This window comes from Magnolia sinica, chromosome 9 (assembly GCF_029962835.1).
Source record: "Magnolia sinica isolate HGM2019 chromosome 9, MsV1, whole genome shotgun sequence".
In the NCBI taxonomy this organism is placed as follows: domain Eukaryota; kingdom Viridiplantae; phylum Streptophyta; class Magnoliopsida; order Magnoliales; family Magnoliaceae; genus Magnolia; species Magnolia sinica.
The window spans coordinates 83,376,776-83,389,196 of NC_080581.1; positions in this window are offsets into that span (position 1 = coordinate 83,376,776).

Here is a 12,421-nt window from a genome sequence, read left to right on the forward strand (position 1 = left end):
TATGTGAAAAAAGAGGTAAATGATTAATGACAACCAAGTCATGCACATCAAATCTTAACAATTACTCACGTTATGATAGAAAGCTATGGACATGGTGACCATGAACATACCTCCATCTCTCAAAATGTGGATCCCACATGTGAAAAAGAGGCAAAGGATTAATAACAAGTGAGTCATGCATGTCAAACCCTCTATCAATTTATTTATGTCAGGATAGAAAGTTGTGTAGATGGTGACCATGGAAAAACCTCCATCTATCTAAATGTAGATCCCACACATGAGAAAGAGACAAGATTGATGACAAGCCAGTCATGCACATTAAACTTGTTGTCAATTTATTCACGCTATGGTAGAAAGTTGTGCAGGAGGTGACTATGGAAAAACCTTCGTCTATCAAAATGTGGATCCCACATGTGAAAAAAGAGGTAAAAAATTAATGACAAGCGGGTCATGCACGTCGAACAACCTATCAATTTATTCACGCCAGGATAGAAAGCTGTGGAGATGGTGACCTTGAAAATACCTCACATCTATCAAAATGTGGATCCCACACGTGGAAAAAAAGAGGCAAAGGATTGATGACAAGCGAGTCATAGATGTTAAACCCCTTATCAATTTATTCACGTCACTGTAGAAAACTGTGCAGATGGTGACCATTAAAAGAATTCTATCCATCGACATATTAAACCCACCGGAAAAGAGAGGTAAATAATTAACGACGAGCCAAACTTGCATGTCAAAGCCTCTATCAATTAAATCTGAATTAATATATTCCACATGTACAATTTATATACAACTACATTTGTGTCAAGCGTGTTATTCTGTAAGAGTATATCAAATACTCCGAAACTCAAAACCAAGAAATTATTGATTCATTGGAGTGTATGGTACTAGTAAAAGTATGGCTAGAGAAATATTTTATGCTTACGGTAATATTTGTGTATCATCCAAACCATAAATCCATTGAGGCCCACCAAGAAAATGAGACGGACCTAAAATCATGCTGATCCAAAACTCACATGGCCCACACCATATGAATCAATGGGAGAGCATGCCCGACGCCCTTAAGAATTCTTGCCAAACCTCACCGTTGGTCCATTACCCTCTGATTGATTAGGTCCACTAAAAAATTCATTAAACCTATTGGACTCGACTAGTGTGACTATGAGAAAAAAAAATCTATATGTTTTGCTTTTATGTTATTTTGGGTTTTGGGTCGGGTCAGGTGGGTTCATGTCACCCAACTCATTGATAACCTACATGGGTTGCTGATGTAGAGCGGGTCGCAGACAGTTTCATTGCCAAGATGGATCAGAAAAGGACTGATCGACGACAGAAGTGATCCGGACCGTCGAGCCTTAGATTGGGCGTATCTCGCAATTCGGAATGAGTTACCTAACGTAAAATATATGATTTTGGGGTAGAACGAGCTACTTTAGCCAACAAACCCTACTATACTGGGTTGCGCAACCCGGAATTGCGAAAAACCCCTGGATCAATGGTCGTTTCCCTGCTTTAGTTTCGTTTTTACTATAAATAGTAAGTTTTAGTTTGATTATAACTCTTCATCTGTCGAGCTTTAGGAATTGCGTCCAACATGAAAAGAGCTCAGAATAATTAGGGGAACGATTTGGTGAAGCCAAATAGGACACTTACTATTTTTGGCCGAAAACCTTGCGCACTAGTAGACATCACGACCGTCTATAAATAGTAAGTTTACTCTTTATAGTAAGTCACGAATTCTAGGAGTTTTAGTTGTAGTTTGATTCTGATTTCTTTCGCATTACTTGGTACCCCTATTTAAAGGGTTGTGAACTCGTTTTTAGTCATCAATTAATCAATTTCGAATTTCTTAGAATTTATTTCTATTTTTTTGCTTTCTTTCCTGGTGGATTCGAGAAGTCTCTGTGAGGAGTCCAGAGAAGCTCCGTGGATTCAGAGTAGTTATCCTCATCACGTTCATCCCTTCGTCAATAATTGGTATCAGAGCGAGGATTCCCCTCGGGCCGATGGCAAATAACGAAGGTATGAATCAAAATCCTGTGGACGGTGATCTAGGGATTCGTTATCTTTTGGAAAGAATGGAAGCTTTCCACCGGGAGAGTCAGTTGACCATGTAAGGACTGCAAGCAACTCTCGACTGTCTTGCAGATGCGCTACTTCCGCCCCAAGCCTTAGGCGTTGCTCTACCACCTTTGGTTGCTCCACCACCGATGGTTGTTGTATGACGTAACCCCTATTTTCGTAGAGCACTACCATTGACAAACCGTAGGGCTACACCAGATGATTCAAGTTCTAGCGACGAAAACCTTAGTGAGGGTTTTGCCCGATGACCAATCCATGGAAGTTATCATCTAGATCATGCTTAAAGAGACTATCGAGGTAAGGCTAAACTTCCTAGTTTTAACGGTTTATTACGTATAGAAGATTTTCTCAATTGGCTAACCGAAGTAAAGAGATATTTTGATTATATAGACGTGTCAGATCATAAAAGGGTAAAATTGGTAGCGTTTAAATTAAAATCTAGTGCTTCTACTTGGTGGGAACAATTACAACTCTCACAAGCTCGTCTGAACAAGGCGCCCATCTCATCATGGCCACGAATAAGACGTCTTCTTCGATCACGATTTTTCCCCAGTGATTATGAGCAGATATTATTCCAGCAATATCAAAATTGCTGACAATGAAATCGAACCGTCACAAATTACACTGAAGAATTCTAACGGTTGGCTACATGAAACAATCTGTCAGAATCTGAGTCACAGAAGGTGGCACGATTTATAGGTGGGTTGCGACTGATAATTCAGGACCGAGTTCAGATGTACCCAGTCAGGACTATGGATGAAGCAGTTCGATTGGCGGGTAGGGCAGAAACACAACTTGCAAGAGCTCCTGCTCGTCCATATCCTTTAACTCGACCCCCATGACGGGTCCCACACAGGATCCAGTGCTGGCACGAGGAAAAGATCTAGTAGGAGAATGTCCTCAACCTCCTACAACTGCAAACCATGATACGGGTAACGGCTCATTCAGACCTCAACATGCAGCACTCACAACAGCAAGTCTGAGTAGGATTCCAAATCCTTATGCTCGGCTAAGGTCGAACAATTGTTACCACTGTGGCCAACCAGACCACTTATCAAACACTTGTCCTTAATATCCCACAGCACACTTGACTATAAACAAAGGGGGCACTGATGATGAGGCCACAGAAGAAGACTATGGCTTTGATGAATATGATCAAAGCACTGAAGAAATAACAGGTGGCGATGAAGTGACAGGCGAGGATCGTGGTGAATTTCTAGTTGTGAGACGATTACTATATGCCCCCGAAAAGAATTACATCCATAGCGACACAATATATTTTGTACTCGGTGTACTATCAACGGAAAGGTCTGTGATGTGATCATAAACAGTGGTAGTAGCGAGAACATCGTCTCAAGAGTGATGGTGGATAAGTTGCAGCTACCAACGACGAAGCATCCTTCCCCGCTCAATTGGCTGGATAAAAAAGGTGAATGAGACCAAGGTAACTAAACAATGCACTATCTCGTTTTCAATTGGCAAAAATTATAAGGATCAAATACTTTGTGACGTGGTCGACATGGAAGCTTGTCATATGTTACTCGGTTGACCTTGACAGTCGGACCGTCATGCGACCTATCGGGGATGAGATAATGTCTATATATTCGTCAAGGATAGTCGAAAAATAATCATTACCCCTATGGCACCAGAGAACCACCCTTAACCTTCTAAAGTGGAGGGGAGTTCCCTCTTGACCATTCGAGATTTCATGGAGGAATCCAAGGAAACCGGCGAGGTATACGCCGTAGTGGTGAAGGGCGAGGAAGAGGAACCCTCAAACATCCCTCCAAGTTTAAGACTATTGCTAAACGAATTCAAAGAAGTTTGGCCTGAGGATGTACTTGATGGATTGCCCCCTATGAGGGACATCCAACATCACATAGACCTCATCCCTGGGGCTCGCCTGCCTAACCACCCTCATTATCGGATGAGTCCGAAGGAGTGTGAGATACTTCAGAGGCAAGTGAAGGAATTAATCCGTAAGGGTCTCTTGAGAGAGAGCATGAGCCCATGTGTCGTACGAGCATTATTAACGCTAAAAAAAGATAGAAGCTGGCGCATGTGTGTCGACAGTCGGGCAATCAACAAAATTACCATCAAGTATCGGGTCTCAATACCACGGTTGGATGACATGCTCGATATGCTAGAAGGAGCCAAGGTGTTCTCTAAACTAAATCTAAGGAGTGGGTACCATCAGATTCATATCTGACCTGGTGATGAGTGAAAAATGACATTCAAGACCAAGGAAGGGTTGTATGAGTGGCTGGTCATGCCCTTCGGCCTATCGAACGCACCAAGTACTTTTATGCATCTAATGAATCAAGTTCTAAAACCGTTCACTGGCTGATTTGTGGTAGTATATTTTGATGACATATTGATATATAGTCAGGATGAGGCGGAGCACAGGAAACATCTCAGGCAGGTGTTGCAGGTCCTACAAATTAACAAGTTGTACCTCAACTTGAAGAAGTGTAGTTTTTAACTGACAGTCTGCTGTTTCTAGGATTCGTTGTAACGTCCACAGGCATTCGTGTGGACGATGAAAAGGTGCGAGCTATTAGGGAATGACCGATCTCAACAAACATTCATGAGGTGAGGAGTTTTCACAGGTTGACGACATTCTATCGTCGATTTGTGTGAGATTTTAGTACCATAGTCATGCCTATAACAGATTACATGAAAAAAGGACCATTCTAGTGGACCGATAAAGCTGACAAGAGCTTTCATGAGATCAAGCATCGTTTGTCTACAACACCGGTCATGGTGCTTCCTAATTTCAATAAATTGTTTGAGGTTGAGTGTGACGCTTCATACGTCGGAATTGGGAGAGTATTATCACAAGAAGGCAGGTCGGTAGCCTTCTACAGTGAGAAGCTCAGCGAAGCCCGAAAGAAGTGGTCGACTTATGAGCTTGAGTTGTACGCAGTTATTCAGGCACTGCGACATTGGCGGCATTATCTGATTCAAAGAGAGTTTGTTCTGTACACTGACCATCAAGCATTAAAGTTTATTAATAGTCAGACTAACATGAATCGTGTGCATGCTAGATGGGTTGCATTTTTACAAGAATTCACGTTTGTTCTAAAGCACAAGTCAGGGCAGCAGAACAAGGTGGCTGATGCACTTAGCCGTCGTGCATCACTACTTGTTACGATGAGCAACAAGGTGGTCGGCTTCGACTGCCTCAAGGAGCTGTATGCCGAGGATGAGGACTTCAAAGATTCTTGGGTGAAGTGCCAAGAAGGTCACCCCATTGACCTTCATATACATAACGATTTTCTCTTCAAAGGGAATCAATTGTGTATCCTCCAAAGTTCACTGAGGGAGTAGATTATTAAGGAGTTACATGAAGGTGGCCTCGGTGGACACTTTGGGCGAGACAAGACTTGAGCTCTTGTGAAAGAGCTGTATTATTGGTCGCAATTAGTATGTGATGTGGGAAAAGCCGTACAACGTTGTCATGTTTGTCAGACCTCCAAGGGGCAATTTCAGAATACGGGCCTCTACACCCCATTACCTGTGCCTGACAGTCATTGGGAGGATTTATCAATGAACTTCGTGCTTGGTCTCCAATGAACACAACGCGGCATGGATTCGGTGTTCATGGTAGTAGATCGTTTCTCCAAGATGGCACACTTTATCTCATGCAAGAAGACCCTCGATGCAATATACGTGGTGAATCTATTTTTAGGGAGGTCATACGGCTACACGGGGTCCCTAAGACCATTACTTCCGATCGTGACACGAAGTTCATTAGCTACTTTTGGCAGACTTTATGGAATCGATTCGATACACAACTTCAATTCAGTAGTGCTTACCACTCACAGACTGATAGGCAGACCGAAGTTGTGAATCGCACGTTGGGAAACCTTCTTCGCTGTATTTTAGGAGAAAAACTGAAGCAGTGGGATTTGACCTTGTCTCAAGCAGAGTTTGCATTCAACAATATGGTGAACCGCTCGACAGGGAGATCACCGTTCCAGATTATCTATAAATGAGTGTCTCGCCACACACTTGATTTGGTCCCTCTACCCAAGCACCCAGGCACAAGCAGTGCAGCAGAACATATGACAGACAAGATCATATACATCCATGCAGAAGTACAGACCAAGCTACATGCCTCGAACGAGAAGTATAAGGAATAAGCGGATAAGCATCGGCAACAAAAAGTGTTTTAGGTGGGCGACCGCGTTATGATTCATCTACGCAAAGAGAGATTTTTGACCGGGACGTACAACAAGTTGAAAAATAAGAAGATTGGACCCGTCCCAATCATTCGAAAGATCAATGACAATGCTTATGTTGTTGATCTTCCAGATGACACGGCAATCTCACGGACTTTCAACGTCGCGAACCTGACCGAGTATCATGAACCAGCGCAGAATGAGAACTCGAGGATGAGTTCTTTTGAAGTGGAGGAGACTGATGTAGAGTAAGTCACAGATAGTTTCATGCCCAAGATAGATCAGAAAAGGCCCGGTCGACGACAGAAGTGATCCGGACCGTCGAACCTTAGATCGGGCGTATCTTGCAATCCGGAATGAGTTACCTGACGTAAAATATATGATTTTGGGATCGAACGAGCTACTTTAGCTAACCAACCCAGCTACGTCGGGTTACGCAGCCCGAAATTGTGAAAAACCCCTAGATCGATGGTTGTTTCTCTGCTTTAATTTCATTTTTACTATAAATAGTAAGTTTTAGTTTAATTATAACTCTTCATCCGTCGAGCTTTAGGAGTTGCGTCCAACGTGAAAAGAGCTTAGAATAATTAGGGAAACAGTTTGGTGAAGCCAAATAGGACACTTACTATTTTTGGCCGAAAACCTTGCACACTGGTAGACATCACGACCGTCTATAAATAGTAAGTTTACTATTTATAGTAAGTCACGGATTCTAGGAGTTTTAGTTGTAGTTTGATTCTGATTTCTTTCCCATTTCTTGGTACCCTTATTTAAAGGTTATGAAGTCGTTTTTAGTTATCAATTAATCAATTTCGAATTTCTTAGAATTTATTTCTATTTTTCTACTTTCTTTCCTCGTGGATTCAAGAAGTCTCTGTGAGAAGTCTAGAGAAGCTCCTTGGATTCGGAGTAGTTATCCTCGTCACGTTCATCCCTGCGTCAGCTGCCCAGCTTGAGTTGGCGTCAATCCAAGCCCCACGCATTTACTTAAAACGGGTCACATATTTCTAACCCAACCCAACCCAACCCGCTACATATTTAGCTTAGCCCAAACCCACCTTAAAAGTAGGTACAAACAAGACTTTAACCATTGCCACCCCTAGGTTAGAATATAAGTGGGGCCTATTATTGATCATCATGATCATTTATTTGTTACACCTACAAATTTCTCCCTCGGTCTCATTTCTCAGTCTAGGACATCCCCAATCACTGCAGCACTAAACCTGACCCAACTAAGCTACTCAACTCAATCGGACTCAACCTGAGATGGCTGAGATGAACTGAAAAGATGAAAAACTTGCCCTAATACAAAACATTTGTGGCCATACAAAACATTTGTGGCCATATAAAGTGAATTTGCAAAAATGAGAGGCTTGCATGCACCAGCACCACCGACCTTCCCGTGTTGATGTTACATGTGAGTCCTACATTCATTTTGCGCCACAAATGACCACCCTACATAAAGCAGTAATGGACTGATACCTACCATTCAAACCTTTCATGGCCCCCACCATGATACTTATTTTCCATCCAACTTATTTATAGGGTCATAAAGTAGAATGCGGACTGTGTCCAACCCCTTGCTCATCTCCAGCTGGGCGGCCACCGTGATGTGATGTATGGGTTTTATCCACGCCGTCCATCCATTTTCCATACCATTTCAGGATATAAAATAGACAAACCCAAGACACAGGTAGACCACACAATGGGGATTAAATTCATACAGTTGAAAACTTCATGCGACCACAGAAATTTTGGATCGAGCTGAAATTTGTCTTTTCTCTTCATCCTTGTCCATGTAACTTTATTTTATGAATAGGTTAGATGGCAAATAAACATCAGGATGGGCACTCAAAAAGTTTCAACGGTGAGGATCATTATCATCGTTGTTTCCTGTGGTGTGGTCCACCTAAGGGTTGGATCTGCCTCAGTTGGTTGACATCCTTAAATGATACAGAAAAATGGATGGACAGTGTGGATAAAACCCATACATCACGGTGGCTGCTCAAAGCTCCTGACCGTTCCCAGCTAGAGCTCGATAGAGTAACGGATGAATGGAAAAAAACAAATACCAGGACTTCGGTGCCCCAGGAAGTTTTCAATGGTAGGCATTCACTCCCACTGCTTTTTGGGGTGTGGTCCACCTGAGGTTTGGATCTGCCTCTCTTTTTTATCTCAACCACTAAAATGATACCGCAAAAATGTATAAACAGTTTTGATATAACACATATATCATGGTGGGCCTATATAACTTAGTGATGTAAACAACACCATGGAGTTTGGTGGTGTGTGCACCACCAGGCAATCTTCTACTGCTACTGGCAGCGCCATACGCAACCCTGGACGTCCGTTTCCGTAGATCCATGGATTTATCGAGGTAGGTGGATTCCTAACTTTGAAACTACTGTGATGTATGTGCCTTACATCCGCACCATTCATCCATTTTGATAACTCATATAAGACATGATCCCAAAAATGGAGCAGATTCAAATCCTATCCCGATCACACCACAGGTAACAGTCATTTATTGAATTCCTGCCCTTAAAAACTTCACAGGACTTTTATTTTCCATTCAACGGGTTGCCGAGGTCACAGTAAGACTGGATGAAGAGACCACACAAACTTTTGTTCCCACGAAAAGGTTTTAACAGTAATTGATTACCACCGTTTCATGTACTATGGTCCACCTAATATAGAATATGCTTCATTTTTGAGATCATGCCCTAAAATGAGTTTTCTAATTGGCTGGATGGTGTGGATTCATGGTATAGTACCATCCAACCTGTAGAAAAGGCCACACATATGGATAAAGGGAAAACAAAAAATCAGCTTAATTTGAAATTCATTGCTCCAGCATATTTATAATGATAGGCATTCCATCACTAGCATTTCCTGTGGCAGATTCCACCTGTGCTTCAGATCTGGCTCATTTTTAGGTTCGGCCTAAAATGAGATCACAAAATTGATAGACGGCTTCAATCACACTCATGAATAAAAGTGAGCCCGGTAGAATCTACTGTATGATTGTCCCTCAGAACGGGTATAAGGTGAAAAATAGAGGTTGTAGGGACAAATCCATCACAATTCCGTTGATGGCTGCCACAAATCCTTGGGTCCATCAAATTTTTAAGAAGCAATATGACTGGAGTCTAAAGATCAAACCAAATGTGGGCCACACCACATTAAGTAGTTGGAATGGTAACATCATCCACTGTTGAAACCTTCCCGGAGCATGATGCTTATAGGCTATCAAAACCGTTCATGGGATTATTATCACTAAGATAATAGGTACGAATATTATCCTGTACAAAACTTTTGTGGCCCCACAGAGTTTCCAATGATAGCCGTCCAATCCAATCTCTGTTGTTTCGTGTGATGTAGCACACATGAGTTTTGGACCTTCCTTGTTTTTATATTACTATCTCATTTTTATTCTGAAAAACTGACGAACAGATTAATTAGATATCTTATGGGAATCTCCGTGGCCCGACACAAGCTTCTGACTCTACGGATTTTGGAAGCAGGCTGCTTTGGCCCAGGTATAAAAGTTCTTCGGATCGGAAGCGGATTGGACCCTACTGGTTGGGTTATGCGTCGTGCGAAATCAAATTTGCATGGCGTCACAATGATGTATTTATTATATCTTAATTCATTTTTGAAAGATCATTTTAGATGATGCGACCCAAAAATGTTTTATACGCCCTGCTCAAGTGGACCACGCTATAAACAGCAGTGGGACAATAATTCTCACCGTTAAAACATTCATAGGGCCACCATAATGTTTATTTTCTGGAAACGGATTGGCTACTTCCCCACCAACCCCGTGGCTGGTGATCAGTGGTCTGTGGGCCCTACCATGATGTATATGTTTCATCCATTCTATTCATCCATTTTTAAATATCATTTGAGGCTTTATGTATAAAATTAGAGGTATATAAATCTCAGGTGGTCCACACCGCATGAAAATAATAGTGATTGGATATCCACCATTAAAATCCTCCTTAAGGCCTACTGTACTGTTTATTTGATATCCAATCTGTTGATTAGGTCATACAGGCCTAGACGAAGGAAAAAACACAAAAATCAGCTTAATCCAAAGCTTTTATTGCCCTCAAAATGTTTTGAATGGTGGACACTTATTCAACACTGTTTCATGTAATGTGGTCCACTTGAGATTGGGATATATCTCATTTATGGTCTCAAACTTTAAAATGATCTGTAAAAATAGATGAACAACATGAATGAAACACATACATCAGTGAGGCCCACGGATCACCGAGTAGCCAATCTGTTTCCTTTCCGCTACTACTGGCAGCGCCATGTGCAACCCTGGACGGGCCGTTTCCGTAGATCCAAGGATTCATGCGGAAGCGGATTGCGTAGTAACTCACTGGGCTTAGTCGTACTGAGTAAACTATGTGAGGTCAACTATGATTTATGTATTGTATTGGATCCATCCATCCATTTTACATTTTCCAGGATAAATTTAGTGCTGGAACCAAAAAATGAAGCATATACAATGTTCAAATGGACCACTCCACAGGAAATAGTAAAATTGAATGTCTACCGTTGAAAATTTTTTGGGGGCCACAGATGTTTTGGATCAAGCTTATATTTTTGTTTTCTCTTCATCCATGTCTATATGATCTTATGAAAAGGTTGGATGACAAATAAACATCATCGCGGTTCCTAGAAAGGTTTCAACAGTAGAATTCATTATCCCTGCTGTTTCCTGTGGTGTGATCTACTTGATGTTTGGATATGCTTCAATTTTGGGCTCAACCCTTTAAATTAGATGAAAAAAATGGATGGACAGTATGGATAGACCACATACATTCAAGGGGGCCCAACTGAGTTTACCCAGTACCATAGGAGCCTACTGAGTAACTAAGTACGCAATCTGATTTCGGATTCATGGAGGTCGGTGCATTCCTAACTTTGAAACTACTGTGATATATACGCCTTGTATCCACACCATTCATGCATTTTGATAAATCAAATCCTATGCAGATCACACCACAGGAAATTCAAATCCCACGCAGATCACACCACAGGAAACAGTCCTTTATTGAATTCCTGCCGTTAAAAACTTCACAGGGACCACCGGACTTTTATTATCCATCTAACCTGTTGATAAGACCACACAATTATCAGCTTAAACTTTTGTTCCCACGAAAATTTTTTAATAGTTGATTGCCACTGTTTCATATACTATGGTCCACCTAATATTGACTATGCTTCATTTTTGAGATCTTGCCCTAAAATGAATTTTCACGATAGTTGGATGGTGTGGATTCATGGTATATACATCAAGGTGGGCCCCACAATCACTAGATCCACGAAAGCTGCCACAGACGATCTCAGTCCGCATCCCATGTTTTTACAACCACCGCTGCACACTTCCTAGGGCCCACCCTGATGCTTATCAGGGCCATCCAACCAGTTGACAAGGCATTCCATCACTAGCATTTCCTGTGGCAGAGTTCACCTGCGCTTCAGATCTGGCTCATTTTTAGGTTCATGGCCTAAAATGAGATCACAAAATGGATGGACGGCTTCGATCACACTCATGAAAAAAAGTGAGCCCGGTAGAATATTCTGCATGGTTGTCCCTTGGAATGGGTATAAGGTAAAAAATTAGAGGTTGTAGGGACAAATCCCTCACAATTTCGTTAATCAACCTTAGTCAAGGTAAATCGAGTCTGGATCCTCTGTTTTCAGGAAACACGAATTTTTGGCTGATTCCTTTTTCATTGGGCTATACTATCATCGATGTCATCAATTCGCATCTAATGCAGTAGCGGCTGATGATGTGGTCATTAAAATGCAGTATTAGTTGATGATGTGATCCAATCAAAAAAAAAATGGAGGAAATAAAAAATTCATCTTTCCTAAGAGCAGAAGATCAGGATTCTAAATATGTTGATAATATGCATTTATTTAGGAATAGCCTAAAATGTAGGGAATTAAACTGGAAATTCCCTATTTATAACTGTGTTCTTATAAAAAAATTTGTGAAAAGAAAATTATATATATATATATATATATATATATATAAACACTAGTAGAAACATTGCTACTAGTTGATGCTAAGGAGGACTCATCATGATGTATCCACGCCATCCATCCATTATGAACCCAAACATAAGGTA